The sequence below is a fragment of the Paroedura picta genome, chromosome 2, assembly GCF_049243985.1.
Source record: "Paroedura picta isolate Pp20150507F chromosome 2, Ppicta_v3.0, whole genome shotgun sequence".
Lineage (NCBI taxonomy): Eukaryota > Metazoa > Chordata > Lepidosauria > Squamata > Gekkonidae > Paroedura > Paroedura picta.
Genome location: NC_135370.1, coordinates 55,403,378 through 55,419,507, shown reverse-complemented (window position 1 = coordinate 55,419,507; position 16,130 = coordinate 55,403,378). Strand labels below are relative to the sequence as shown.

Below are 16,130 nucleotides of genomic sequence, written 5' to 3'. Positions count from 1 at the left end.
TCCCTGCAAGCTAACAAATGACTTGATGCCATAAAGTGAAAAGCCATTCATTTATTACCAAAATATCTTTTTGCTCAGATAAAATCTAGAGTTTCTAATAACTCTGTGCTTTGTTAAACCTCTTCCTGTAAATTTCTTACTCTGGTAGACACAATTTTGAACAAGAAATGCTACTTCAGACTGCAATCTATAAAACATTTATTCTAGAGGAAGCTCACATATGTCAAACTAGGGGCAAAGCCCGTTGTCTCCAAGAATACAACGGGCGCTAGAGCTTGGCAGTGGGAAGAGGAAGGGGAGGAGTTGTCCAGTCTGTAAGGTGGGGTTTAATGTTGAGGCCTACTGCACAGGGTTGTTGTGCAGATGAAACAGGAGACAAAAGAGCCAGTTTCCTCTGCAGAATAACGCTGTGCAGTGGCCTCAAACCTGCAGAGAGTTGCAAAGAAGAAAGACACATGGCTTGGCTGTGTCTAACCCCCGGCCAGAGCAGTATTTTAAGTAAGAAGGGGCTTTTCTGTAGCCTCCCTGTCAGGCAACTATTTGGCAGAAGGGGATAGTCCCCTCCTCTCAAAAGGAAGGCCCTCAGGCTCCCCCGTGTTGCTCTTGGAAAGGCCTCCCTCCCCTCAGTCAGGGCCTGTCAGAGGTTCCTTCGCAGCAGGCCTGAACGGGGGGAGGGGGAGCACTCTGCAGCCTCCTGCCAGCTCTGTCAGGGTTCTAAGGCAATTTACAGCTGGACATGACAGTTAGGACAGCCTTGGGGTGAAAAGGGCTGGCACAGCCTGTCCAAGCCTCTGTTCTCATACCCCTTGGCAGCCCTACTGACCTCCTCTCCCTTTGGTGGTCAGGAGCAGACTGGCAGCCAGACTGGGCTGGGTGAATGGAATTTTGGTCTGTCCTGGTGAGGGACCAATAGGAACGCGCTTCGCGTTCCTCCCTATTGGCTGCTTGGCCCTGGATGGACACTCAGAGGGCTTCGCGGCTCCTGATTGGGCCCTCTGAGTTTTTATCCTGGACAGGGCCCGCCCTAACTCCTCCTCAGGTGGCCTTACCATTTTATTTAACCGCAGGAGCGGTTAAAGATAAGTTTTACTGAGATTCCTTTAGAACTGTGGTTCCCAAACTTTTGTGGCTTTCTACCCCATTGGCTCCCAGGCTACATCCCTAGTAACCCCCCCCCCCACACACACACACACATACACAAACACAGATACACATATGAACTTACACCTATTGCCTGCTGTTAGGTAAACTACAAATTCAAAACAACTACACTGAACATAAGAGGGGGGTCCCACTGACCTAGTGCGTCTGAGCTGCACGAGTAAGATCCTTACAGCTGGGGTTGGTGCGCTCCATCACGTTGCTTTAAACTGGCAATTTACATTAGCAGCACTTTCTCCTCAAATGTGAACAGGTGGTACTGGGAGGCAAAAAATTACCATGCTTAACATTTGTAATTCAAAACTTCTAAAGAATATTAGAATCTGTTTAGTGAACATTAAACTGAATTAGCACTACCTGGCACAGTGTTAAGAATGAATCACATTTTCTGAGCTTCTGATTTACAAGAAGAGGATATCTAGTTATGTTATTTGCTGACAAAAGCATTCTAAATGGTAGTTTTAAACAGAAAGAAAATTACTCTAGGGTATCTAGCTACAGTCTAATCTATAAATTATGACAGTTGGGGTTTAAACCTGAAATGGAGCCAAGACTGTAATTCTAGAAGTTTTGGGGCTGGACAGAGCTATTTATTGGGGGTAGTGCAAAAATGCACCTGCCATTTGATAAATTTTCCCCACAAGCTAGCAGATACAGTAATAAAAACTCCAGCTAATGTTCTGGCAGAAAGTAAAGTGCCAGATATAAAACCTGATACTGAAAATAGGTCTGGGGCCTAAGAAAATGCCATTTTAGGGTTGAGGGAAAGATCAGTTTAGCATTTTGCAGGCATAATCTCTACTATAAAACAATAGCTCTTAAATTCAATTTTAAACTTAATTCCTTTCTTTATCCACTGTGCTCGGATTGTTTATTTTCAGTGCTAAAGATGAAAGCCATAAACATTAGTAATGGTTAGTGCTTCAGTATCCTCTTTGTAACTAGAAATTCAGATAACTCCGTTTCCTTTCTTTGCTGTGCATGAGCAAAAAGTGTACAGACATGTATTTTTACCTCCCTTTAAACATGGCAGAACAGAAAGAAGACACAGAAATAGTGTCATGGACCTCCAATCATGCTATCATGTCTACATGGAGAAGGGGATAGAAGGGGGATTAAAAATCTATGAAATGGACGGAGCATTTGGCATCCTGTTTTATTGTATCTCCAGAAACATAGAATCTACTGTTCTTGTTTATTAAGCATTTGCTTCTTTTCCCCAGCTTGGTGCAGTGGTTAAAAGTGTGGACTTCTAATCTATTTATTTGTTTGCTTGTTTGTTTGTTTGTTTGTTTGATTTATAACTTGCCACTCCCCAGAGGCTTGTGGCGGTCTAGTTTGCCAGGTTTGATTCCATGCTCCCCCACAAGCAGCCATCTGGGTGACAGCACTAATAAAGCTGTTCTGGTAGAGCAGTGATATCAGGACTCTCTCAACCTCAGAGGGTGTCTGTTGTGGGGAGAGGAAAGGGAAGGCAATTATAAGCCGCTTTGAGACTCCTTCTGGTAGAGAAAAGCAGCATATAAGAGCCAACTCTTCTTCTTCTGTTCTGACCAAGCAGTAATATCAGGGCTCTCTCAGCTCCACCTATCTCACAGGGTGTCTGTTATGGGGAGAGGAAAGGGAAGGCGACTGTAAGCCTCTTCGAGACTCCTTCAGGTAAAGAAAAGCAGCATATAAGAACCAACTCTTTTTCTGTTGAGGTATCCAATCTGCACCCTTGATCACCTTCCCCCTTTACCCCCAAGTGCACTGAATGTATTTTTTTTAAAAAAAACTAGATTATCATGTTACAATGTTGCTGTGCAAGTCTGCTGTGCAAGTTGTATCATTGCAACACAATCACACCCCACCATCCTTTTTTTAAAAGAAAAAGACAGATTTTTCAGAATGGAGGGAGGAGAGATGGAGGATGGCAATGAGGATAGAGGCATGCACAAATGACTCAAAATGGTGGGTTTGGGGGGAACCCCAAATGCATGCATTTCCCCATAGGGCAGCCCTGAATTAGATTCTGCCTTGACAGATGAAATCGCTGTGACCAGGAATGTTCAAAATATTTGATTTGGAGGGCAATTCGGGACTGCATCTGGAAGGGCATATTTTAATGCAGAAACAGACAGAAAAGTCAGTCCTTTATCCGTTCAAATCTGAACGATATCACTAGTGTGGAAATGGTCCCAGAGACAGGCAATTCAAGCCAGTAGCCTTTAACCAACATATACATGGAACAAGTCCACATAGATGCCTAACACAAGACCATAGCTCTCTTATCACAAGGCCAAAGCCCTTTGAGAAGGAGCTATAAGGAATGGAATGTATCCAGGGAGGCATATGCATGAGTAAAACTTTACCAGAAGAAAAACCAGTTTATATATCAAGATTTCTTCTCTTCCAATGCCTATATCAAAAGAAAAATTAAACTGCAATTTTAAAAGCTCAATCTTTTATATGAACTATATAACGAAGGCACTTAAAAACAGCCAAGTGAATAAAAGAGCCAATACACTTTTGCTATCATTAATCTAGCCTCCTGGGAGCCACTTTTCCATACTACAACCAAATGGCCATGCATTTCCCAATTACGCTAGCCCTGTTAGTATGTTATGATTAATACACATACAATCCATGTACAGTGTACACTTTAATTTTAAATGCACACTGTCAATAGTTCTCATCTTACGTTCAATATATGTATTGAACATTGAACCTGTATACTTATCCGAGTATTACTCCCTGATTTCCTTTGTAAATTGAACATGTCTTGGAATTTTCTTATGAACATCACATTTACACATATATGCAGAATCTATTATCATCATCATCATCATCATCATCATCATCTACATGTATTCACTGTATCACGAGAACATGATAACTTGTTTTGTAGAAAGAGGATGCTGATTTGGAGAAGCACCCAAGCAATTTGGCTTGATCATTCACTTGCATGAGGAGCAGCATCTACATAGCTAGGCTAGAAGCCCCGCGATGTTGTAAAGCTGATGTCCCTCTTTGCCCTCTTTTGAGCAGGGCTGCCTTTTATACCAATCTCAGCATGGAGGGTATGTGAAGCCGAGAGGCCTTCACTGGACCACACTTATGAAGTCATTTTGCACTTGTAACCTAATCAAGAATTTCAGCTTGTGTCTCTAGACATGCAATACAGATGATTACCAATTGATTTGCCAACAGCTTTGGCTCAGGATGATTACTAAGAACAGTGATTGTAATTTGCACCTTTAGACTAATTATTAAACTGCTGGCCATGCTTGTAATTTCTGCAGTTCTTTAAAAATTATTATTAGGCAACACTAAAGATTTCTAGATCTTGGGCTCCCTATTCACAGTGATTAGCAAGAAGCAACCTGTAATTTCCTTTTTATCATCACAATGCCTGAAAAATCTCTTTTCAAATGGTTTGTGGAAAGCACAAGAAATTCCTGCTTTCACTTGCCATCTTGCGTAAGGTTCAGCATCCATCGTGGAAGGAATCACTTCCATTCCAGTATTGTTCCAAGCTGGGATCTGACAATCCACTGCTGTGGTTTCACATGCTCCAGATACCTATTCACCCTCCATATACAAGAGAAGACAGAGCAATATGAAGTTACTCAATTTTCCTATATTTCAAGCGAAGCATGTGAATAATTTTCTTCAAGATAGATTTTGGTCAGATGTTGTGTTGCAAGCCAAATTCGATTAGCATTGTATACACAGCCCAGCTTCTGGTGGAAATAAAGGGCATTATCATGATCAAATCTGAATAAAATCAATGCAGTGGAATGGTGTAGTACATTTCAATGGAAATGCTTCAAAGATTGTATTACATTCTGATACTTCTCTACTGTTCAAGTGTCTCTACTGTTCAAGAGAAATGATGGATCTGCTACAGAAACTTTAATAAATAGGAAACTTGGAAAAAGAGATTAAGTTCACGGTCAGTCAGACATTAAGAGAAAATTGGTATAAAGTACTTTTCAGATGGTACATTATTCTAAAAGATCTAGAGAAAATAGGTAGAAACTATAAAGGAAAATGTTGGAAATGTCAAGATATAGATGGAACCTTTTACCATATGTGGTGGATCTGTAGAAAAAAAATGTTGGAAGGGAAAAAAAATTTTTCCATGTAAGGTAAGAATATGCTTTTAGAAACATTGGTAAGAAATTTGAATACATGGCGACAGTGGCTAGAATCATCTATGCAGTAAAATGAAAACCAAACATTTGTCCAAGCTTAGAAGAATGAGAAAGTTAACACATTTACTATGCAGTAATGGCAAAATTAACATATTTGGGAAATAGATCAGTTTCAAAATGTGAGGAGAGATGGAGAGTTTGTTATACAAACAGAAGTCAAATTTAAAATAAGAAACAGTTTAAAACAGTATATAAATGTATAATGCATATAAATATATTGCAATGCAGAACTGGAATCACAATATAAACATTTAAAGAAATAGGTCCAGAGCAGAAATTTCTTCTACCTTTTTGAGGTATGAGATATATTACAGATTTTCTTACATACTATAATATATTGCTTATTGTTAAAAGCTACATTGAGTAGGTAGAGATGGCAAATACATAAAGGAATACTAAATATGTTTTGTACATCCTATGTGTTATATAATTAATTATATACGCCATATATATATATAATTATGATATGCAACCCATTTTTGTTATTTCTGTATCTCTTTCACATTTTTATTTTGTTTTCTAAAAAATATATCTGCAAGGGAAAAAAAGAAACTTATCTGTCACATTGAATAAACGTTAGTTAAGCTATCCTGCCTTTCAAAAAGTGTAAGTTTAAAAAGGAAGGGTGTCAACAAATAACATCAAACCATTTGTTTTAATACAGAGTAAATTGTTTGCCAGAATATAATATCTGCTGCTTTAAATTTGTTAAAATATTCATTCTAAAAGTTGAGATGTAGTAGCATCCAACCATTTATTTCTAATGTAATGGTATTCTACCATGTTACTGATGCTTACCATTTCCACACTGCTATGCATCATTCCCCCATAAGCTATTCTTCAAGTTCCAGTGACCCCCCCAGAACTAACATGGGGGACGTTCAATGAGCTGTAGTATGTTTGTATGGGGGTGGGACTGTGATCTGTAAGATATACTCCACAAATCTATAACCATAAGTATTTTAATAAAAGCATTAAGGTGTCCTGGAAGTAGTTTGGCATGAGCATTTACTGGCCAATCAGGTCACCCGTAGGAGCCTGTAAGATCCTGACTGTCCATCCACCCAGTAGCTGCCCAATCAAATTACAGCTACCTCCCCTAACCGTCTCTTCATGGTTCTGCCTCTTCGGCAAAGTAAACTGAACCATGGTGAGTGAGCTGCCAAGGCTGCGTGGAGGCCCTTTGGCTTGGGCTGATCTAATCTATTCTCCTTTCTCAAGGCTCTCCCACCTGAGTTCTGCAGGAACAAACCAGGTCTATGGGGATCCAAAGATGTTCTAATATTTATTCCCTGCATTTTCCTGTTAAATTATGGAGTTTTAATAATCACTACCCTCTGTATTTCTGGACCTTCACACCCCCTTGAACTTCCTGAGGTCTAATTTTTTCATGACTTCTACACAGAAGGTCCATCCTCAACATGCCTCTAAGAAGCTTTAAAAGGTCTTTAAAACCTTGGAAGCTGGTAGCAGTGAGGCTCCTTGCAACAGAGACCAGAGTTAATGAGAATGTGGGGAAAGGAGAGTCAGCCATTCAGAGGGAGAGCCCTCTAAGGCTGGGCCTCCGTGTGCTGTGTTAATTCTGAGGAGAAAACCCTGAAGCTGGTGGTGACTTGAAGATTTCTTGCCAAATATTTTAATGTTGGAACTATTTCAGCAGGATGAACAGTTGGGGGAGGGAGAAGAGCGACTCTAGAATTGGTTTCTGAGAGCCATTGTGTGGTAACAGTTAAAGAATGACAACCCCAAAACTGGAGAGCTCTCTCAGCCTTACCTTGCTCACAGGGTGTCTGTTCTGGGGAGAGGAAGGGAAGGTGATTGTGAACTACTCTGAGACAACTGAGGCCTGCTGGGTGACTGTGGGCCACTCCCAGTTCTCTCAGGGCTCTGTCAGCCCCCCCTCTCTCACAGGTGCCTGTTATGGGGAGAGGAAGGGAAGGCAATTGTAAACTGCTTTGAGACACCTGAGACACACATTCCTCTTTTTGCCCTTCTAGTACAGTGAATAGAGATTGTCCATCCAGATGACACATGGCTATTGGAATTATCATGTGTACTTAACACTAAAGTACTGGTTATTACATGTTAATGCTTTCTTGACATTAATTTACCTTTTGTGCTTAATAGTTGTTTTTCAACCTCAATCATTTACTTCCCGTTCAAGCTCTTGTGAACAGTTCCAGTAAGTTTCTTGCTTGATCACAAACTTTTTTTTGTTTCTGGGAATGTTGTTTCATCTTGTTCAGCTTTGCAGAATGTCCTTGTCATTGCTGTTAGAGATGGGCATGATCTGGGAGAAGGGAGTTCAGTTCTGTTCACAGTTCATGGCATGCCTGGTTCATGAACTATTATGAACTTTTCAGTACAAAATGAAAGTGCTTCATTGAGTCTGTAAATCAGTAGATCAGCCCCCAATCATAAAAAAGTAAAATATAGCTATGCATATAGTGCAAATGCAAAAAATATAATATATAATTTATTAATACAACCACAAAGGCTAAAATATCATTTTAAAATAGCAATCTTATGGTTAAGCATATAAGTATCTGACCCATGAAGACAAATGTCCATTCATATGAATACAGGTTAAAAAGTGCATAAGGTCTCCATTTGTAAAAACCAATACCAAATATGTATATACTGCTAAGAAGACTTATTGCCAAAATGCCTTGTTGATCCTGATATGGTGAGGGGAATGGGCACCAGCTGTGGACCTTGTTAAACAGGTACCAAATGTGCACCCAGGTATCATCACCCTACAAGCAATAGTAAGGTTCCTCTGCAGGACCTAAATCTCCTTAAGGGTGCATTTTTTAAGAGCCTAGGTAAGGGTGATCAGAGCTCAAAGAACCACTCATTTATCATCAGGAAGCTGGGAGGAGCCCTCCACTGAATCAAATAATATATCAAGGTATACCAGACATGTTCAAGGACTCTCAGTTTTTCCATGAAGAAGAGCCACCCCCAGCTCATCAGCTAAGGCCTGAAAAGCAGCAAAATGATTGGCACATGTGGGATTGTCCACTGTCTGACAACTCCAAAAAGGTGATGACATTCTCAAAGGCTGCACAAGCAACAGAACAGTCTATTGGCGTAACCTTATCGATATGCAATAAGCCGTTCAGCTTGACACCCAATAAGCAGTGATTGCAGGTGTACATGCAAAAGCCAGAAGACATGTTAAGTATCACATTTTGCCACAAGGGCCCCTGGACCACATGCTCTAACTATGCTCATAGTGTAGTGCAATGATGCATACTGAACAGCATTTATTTGGGTTAATGGCCTCATTACCCGATGAACCTTTTGGACAGGACAGGTGATGAATTAAATGGTACTCACCAGGAACTTCCATGGGAAATTATCCCAAGGGGAGATAACCACAAATGTAGAATAAGACAATAACTCCCTTGCTACTTCAGAAGCCAAAACTGTGTGGCTCAACAATCATCTTTAACCGCTCCTGCAGTAAAATAAAAGGGTAAGGCCACCTGGGGAGAAGTTAGGGTGGGCCCTGTCCAGGATAAAAACTCAGAGGGCCCAATCAGGAGCCGCCAAGCGGCTCCTGATTGGGCCCTCCGAGTGTCCATCCAGGGCCAAGCAGCCAATGGGGAGGCACACGAAGCGCCTTCCTATTGGCCCCTCACCAGGACAGACCAAAATTCCATTCACCCAGCCCAGTCTGGCTGTCAGTCTGCTCCTGACCACCGCAGGGAGAGGAGGTCAGTAGGGCTGCCAAGGGGGATGAGAACACAGGCTGTGCCAGCCCTTTTCTTTCCAAGGCTGTCCTAACTGTCATGTCCAACTGTGAATTGCCTCAGAACCCTGACAGAGCTGGCAGGAGGCAATTGAGTGCGCTCCTTCCCCCTCTCCCTTCAGGCCTGCTGCGAAGGAGCCTCTGACAGGCCCTGACTGAGGGGAGGGAGGCGTTTCCAAGAGCAACGCAGGGGAGCCTGAGGGCCTTCCTTTTGAGGGGGGGGAACTTTCCCCTTCTGCCAAAATGTTGGCTGACAGGGAGGCCACAGAAAAGCCCCTTTTCACTTAAAATACTGCTCTGGCCGGGGGTTAGACACAGCCAAGCCATGTGCCTTTCTTCTTTGCAACTCTCTGCAGATTTGAGGCCACTGCACAGTGTTATTCTGCAGAGGAAACTGGCTCTTTTGTCTCCTGTTTCATCTGTACAACAACCCTGTGCAGTAGGCCTCAACATTCAACCCCATGCCCTTACAGACTGGACAGCTCCTCCCCTTCCTCTTCCCACTGCCAAGCTCTAGCACCCGTTGTATTCTTGGTGACAACGGGCTTTGCCCCTAGTATATATATATTCCAATAAATGTATTTCAATCTTGCACTTAATCCGGAAGAAACAGTATTTCTTCCCTTCATAAAGACAAAAAAACAAAACAAAAACCCTTCACTTTAACATTATAGAACAGAGTGAGTAAGAGAACCAGCACCCCAAAGGTGAGTCAGTTTCACAAATCTTCTTCAGCTCAGACTTTCTACAGTCCAGTCCAGCCACTTGAATCAGAAGCTCACGCATCACAGAAGCCGCCATTCAGTAGATGTGTGATCTCCCTAGGGTGCTCTGAAAAGGAAACAAAGCATGTGGCAGTGAGATCCTGAGATATAAGTGTAAAAATAAATGTTACTTTGTTGTAATTGCTTCCCTTCACCTGGTGGCATATCCCCTTTGAAATGCTACTCTGCACTGCCATGTGCTATAAAGCCAAGCATCAATGTCACCTGGGAACTTCTGAGTAAAAAGAGCAAGGCAACAAGAAAGCGACTAATTGAAAGGGTGACTTGCCTAGAGTCATTGAGTAATTGCAGCTAATTATCTGCTCCCCTGTCTCAAAACTGCTCGAGAGTAATTGTTTTTAAATTTTGTAAAACCCGCCCTAAATAGCTGTCGTGTAAGGCTGATTAGGGACTTGTATAAGAATACTTAACTTTGACTGCAGTCTAACTTAATATTTCATACTCTCAAATATGTGAAAAGAAACAATGGTCATGCATATATGTATGTCATCAGCCTTCATGAGGTCTGTACTATTTCCCTGTTGAATAGGACTGTGCCTTGAAAGTTACTTGAGGGCAGAAACCACTGGATATTCTTGCAACAGCAAAAAATCATAACGTATCTGACAGTGCAACCCTAAGCAGAGATATTCTCTGAGAAGTTACCCTCTTCCAAGTCCATTTTAGTCGATGGGGTTGGAGGGAGGTGTAATTCTGCTTAGTACTGCACTCTCTAAGAAGTCTGTCTTATTACTAACTTGTAGAAGCCTGTTGGATTCATGCCAGCCTGACCTGCAGATTAGTGGAGGGGAGAGAAGATGAAAGCTTTCTAGAGGCAGAATGTACTGCAAGTGTGAATCCGATGAATGCCCAAAGAGCATGTTTATTTTCACAGTACTACAGAACTCAGACAGACCACAATAGGCGTTATTAGAATATTTCCCAAGCATCAAGCAACAATGGGATGCTCCAGTGAATTGTGAATGGAGATTTCCACTGCTCTCCTGCATAATAAATATCTGCAATTCAATTCCTACTTTGGAACTCTGTAGATGTGTCAGCATTGGACTATGACTGTTGTTGTAAGGAACTAATAATATGAATCAAATGAACCTAAATTTAATTTTTTCCTGGAAAGTTACTGAGAATTGGTTCATTTTATAATGATATTACAAAATTATCTAAATGTTATTATATGTCAGGCTCTTTGGACAATACAATACCTATGGCATGTTTGAATGCTGCGAAAATATTACATAAGGTGCTAGGAAAAGGAGACATGCACAGCCTTGATGCTGTGAAAGAACTGGCCAGGTGCTGGCAGTTTTCCAGCAGAGCCGTAATCTCAAGGGTGGTGGATTCCCATCCATCCCTTAGCAGTGCCTTCCAGCTCCAAGGCATCCTTCAACATAGGGTGAAGCCTATGCCCCAAGCCAATGATGTCCCTGAGGTTTGCACCCCTTGAAAACACCTACATGTTGGCACTTGCATCCTTGAGCTATGGGTAATATGTTTGCGGACAAGCCACTCCCTCAGGCTACTATGAATCATCATGGAATGTTAGCTGCTATGGTGTCCACATTCCATCTCCTATTTATGGAGGAGAACCAACTTATAGCCAGGTGGCAGTGGGTCCATCCCTCCTGGGGCTTGGATGTGCTCCCACTCTGGAGTTTTTCCAGCTGCAACCATTAAGTGGTGAGGGAGACCTAGCAATGGTGCCCACTGCTACAGAGGTCTGCTATGAGGTGGACAATTCAGCCTCACATTTTGAAAAGCTTGGCCTTGACCAGCTCTCCCACCGAGCAGTGCATAGACGTTAGTACTTGCCAGCTCATGGTCCTCCTGGAGGGGATGGTATACCAGGCAGCCACATGGTGCACCTGCTGGTGAAAGGAACCTTCCACAATATGATGCATCTTGTTCCTGGCTCACCCTTCCCATCTAGTTACTGAACTGAGCACATATTTTTTTTTCACTTAACCAATTACTGCATTCTAATATCAGCCCTTGAGAGAGATAAAGACATATCAAGGGGAAAGGTTGATTAGAAATACCTTTAGCTGAAGCATATCAACAGTTATTCATTTAGCTGCACTGGATGAGTTCAAATCCCCTGGGCCGGATGAAATGCACCCGAGAGTGTTCAAAGAACTTTCCAGAGAACTTGCACAGCCCTTGTCCATCATCTTCGGAACCTCTTTAAGGACTGGAGATGTCCCGGAAGAATGGAAGAGAGCAAACGTTATTCCGATCTCCAAAAAAGGGAGGAAGGATGACCCGGGAAACTACAGACCAGTGAGTCTGACCTCTGTTGTGGGGAAGATAATGGAGCAGATATTAAAGGGAGCGATCTGCAAACATCTGGAGGACAATTTGGTGATTCAAGGAAGTCAGCATGGATTTGTCTCCAACAGGTCCTGCCAGACCAACTTGGTTTCCTTTTTTGACCAAGTAACAGGTTTGTTGGATCGTGGAAATTCAGTTGATGTCATTTACTTGGATTTTAGTAAAGCTTTTGACAAGGTTCCCCATGATGTTCTGATGGATAAGTTGAAGGACTGCAATCTGGATTTTCAGATAGTCAGGTGGATAGGGAATTGGTTAGAGAACCGCACTCAAAGAGTTGGTGTTTCATCAGACTGGAGAGAAGTGAGTAGCAGGGAACCTCAGGGCTTGGTGCTCAGCCCGGTACTTTTTAACGTATTTATTAATGATCTAGATGAGGGGGTGGAGGGACTACTCATCAAGTTTGCATATGACACCAAATTGGGAGGACTGGCAGATACTCCAGAAGATAGAGACAGAGTTCAATGAGATCTGAACACAATGGAAAAATGGGCAAATGAGAACATGATGCAATTTAATAAAGATAAGTGTAAAGTTCTGCATCTGGGTCAGAAAAATGAAAAGCATGCCTACTGGATGGGGGATACGCTTCTAGGTAGCACTGTGTCTGAACGAGACCTTGGGGTACTTGTGGATTGTAAACTAAACATGAGCAGGAAGTGTGATGCAGCGGTAAAAAAGGCGAATGCCATTTGGGCTGTATCAACAGGTGCATCACATCAAAATCACAAGATGTCATAGTCCCATTGTATACGGCACTGGTCAGACCACACCTGGAGTACTGTGTGCAGTTCTGGAGGCCTCACTTCAAGAAGGACGTAGATAAAATTGAAAGGGTACAGAGGAGAGCGACGAAGATGATTTGGGGCCATGGGACCAAGCCCTATGAAGATAGGTTGAGGGACTTGGGAATGTTCAGCCTGGAGAAAAGGAGGTTGAGAGGGGACATTATAGCCCTCTTTATTTGAAAGGAGGAGGGCAGGATGCTGTTTCTGTTGGCTGCAGAGAAGAGGACACGCAGTAATGGGTTTAAACTTCAAGTACAACGATATAGGCTAGATATCAGGAAAAACATTTTCACAGTCAGAGTAGTTCAGCAGTGGAATAGGCTGCCTAAGGAGGTGGTGAGCTCCCCCTCACTGGCAGTCTTCAAGCAAAGGCTGGATACACACTTTTCTTAGATGCTTTAGGATGCTTTGGGCTGCTCCTGCGTTGAGCAGGGGGTTGGACTAGATGGCCTGTATGGCCCCTTCCAACTCTATGATTCTATGTTAACTGTAAGTGAAACTAGGGTGCTTTGCTTCATATGCCCCTTTTTGAGAGCTGTGATCTATGACATAGCCATGATCAGAGCTTCCCAAATACCTAGGCAAAGCATCTGCAAACTATATTCCTACACACATTGCATATTCTTATTTAATCCAAGAGAGTCAACAAATAAAACAAAACATGTGCGTTACAACAAGAGCTATCAAAACCTCCATCTAAGATCTAGTCACCCTTTTCCATAGTTGCTGCATTCCAGAAAAAACAAAATTTTCATTTGCAGACTCATGGTATGAATAGGAGAAGCATATTATTGGTGGGGGAGATGCCAGTATTTTGCTGTAACTCATTCAGCTGCTTGAAGATTTGTATAGGAGTCCTGTGCACCCATTTCACACCTTCCATTTTCTCCAGCACACCCTTCAAATGGGGCAGAGACATTCTTTCCTCATCCAAGACCTTTAGAAAAGACATTTTGTCCCACACTCTGACAAATGGAAATGCTTTTGTTTACATCAGACCAATAAAAAGATCGATTGACTTTAGCCAGTGTCTCTTCTGATGGATAGTGAATGCTGGGACCCATGGTATGGGTGTGCAATAATCAGAAAAGTTACCAGAGTGATCAATCAAGCTAGTGTGCACAGCATGGTGTTGCTGGCTACTGAGTGCATGTAGGTCAAAACCAACAAAGTTTCCTGATTTCTGGTATCAGGCAGTCTTTGGAATCCAATCCGAATCCTTGTTTATGGGAGCCTTTCATGATGCAACTTGCTCCTAACTCACCAAGTTTTGGCTCATCATGTGAATCATGCCCATTCCTAAATCAGAGTGCTTGTTCACTTGAGCCTTCCACTATATGATGCAACTTGCCCTTGGCTCACTCATCCCATCTAGTTACTGAACTGAGCACAGATTCTTCCCCCCCCCCCACACACACACTCTCTCTCTCTCTCTTTATCAATTTCCACATTCTGATATCAGGCCTTGAGAGGGTTACAGATAGTATCTAGGAGAAAGGCTAATTACAAACAGCTGCAAGCTGAAGCAGACCCATTACTATTATTGTTGTTGTTGTTATATGCGAAGTCGTGTCCGACCCATCGCGACCCCATGGACAATGATCCTCCAGGCCTTCCTGTCCTCTACCATTCCCCGGAGTCCATTTAAGTTTGCTATTATTGTTAACTCTTAGTATAACTAGGGTGCTTTGTCTCACATAGACCATAGTCTTATCTGCACTGGGATTTTCATCATCTATCAGCTCTCATTTAAACAAGCAATCTGCACTTGATCCAATTTCCAGCATGATGTCAATCAGGTCTGTTATTGCAATGCCCCAGCTTCACACTAGAGTCATACCGCATCTTTGCTGGGATATCTGAGAGTGGATATTACCTGCATAATTTGGATAAAAATCCTCCAAAAGCCCACTCTTCCATGTGCAGATGTTTGCCTTTTTGGATTTTCTTTCCTGCTCTTCCTCTTAGTTCAGCTGCACCTCCATTGTTCTCCCTGAGGCTGCTGCCTCCACTTCCCCCTCCCCCTCACTCTGACTGCAGAGCCAGTCAGGAAAACAAAAATCAACAAGCTGCCTCATGTTCATTCGTCACTTCCCCTTCCCCCCAGCTTGCTCTGGCTGGAAAGTCAGGAGACAAAAGGCAGGAAATAAAGCCCTCTCCAGCCCTGTGCTCCTTCAGTGCAGGCTAGGGCTTCACCTAACCCCCTACTCCCCCCACCACACTCTAGCTTCAGAGCTGGCTGGGAAGGGAGGTCAAATTAAAAGCTGCATGTGGCTGCCCCCCCCCCCCCATCAAGCAGGAAGGACAGAGGAGAATAACTATTGGAATTATTCAAGTTCAGAAAACAGCCTCTAGGTGAAAACTGTTTCAATTCAAGAAAAAAAGTTGTAGATCTGTTGCAGGATCTGGATTCACATTGATCAGAATTCAGCAGGATCAAGAGCAGGGGGAAATGTGAGTGCAGATAGTACCGATTGCTCTTTCAAGGTCAGTCTTAGCTACTATGACTGGAAACAGTTCTCCAGGGTGTCCTACAGAGGTCTTTCATATCACCCAACACACTTTTCTTTTAAGGGCTGAACTTGGGACCTTCTGCATGTGAAACAGATGCTTTACCAGGGCCCTATTAATATGCATTATCACTGCAAACCATTTATTTGGTGTTCTTGTTTCCTATCATTTCCAGAGCTATCAGGCATATTAACAGCATCATTAAACCACAATATTGTATTTACAAACAGCCAGTTTCCTGCTTATCTGCATTCATCAGCTAGTTCAGTGGTTGTGTAATGCATAACACTACTGGAAAGGCAGAGAAAACAGTCTTGATAAATGATGGGTAGAGCATAAAAATAAGAGCGTCATTATGTTTTTCATGAGACTTTAATAGCATTACCCACTATCCTTTGCAGATTCTTCAAGTCTTTTAGAATTTAAAAATTACAGCCAACAATAACCTGTAATTTCTACAACTTTTTCCCCCTGATTAACATATTTAGAAGTGAAGCCATAACTGTCTGTTCTTTCCAGCCCTGCACCATGCTCCTCTTGTACCTCCTACCAGGAGAGAGCAAACACAAACATATCATTGCTCCAAAGCTATCTAACAATA

At 42.4% G+C, this 16,130-nt stretch overlaps 1 long non-coding RNA gene across 1 annotated transcript in view; it reads right to left on the bottom strand.

Moving 5' to 3' along the window:
• Positions 1–9,842: 9,842 nt before the first annotated feature.
• LOC143829385 (uncharacterized) overlaps positions 9,843–16,130 on the bottom strand; it is a 90,784-nt gene continuing 84,496 nt past the window's right edge. Inside the window, exon 5 of the long non-coding RNA XR_013228139.1 lies at positions 9,843–9,948. This is a non-coding gene — a long non-coding RNA (uncharacterized LOC143829385). The remainder of the gene's footprint in view (positions 9,949–16,130) is intronic.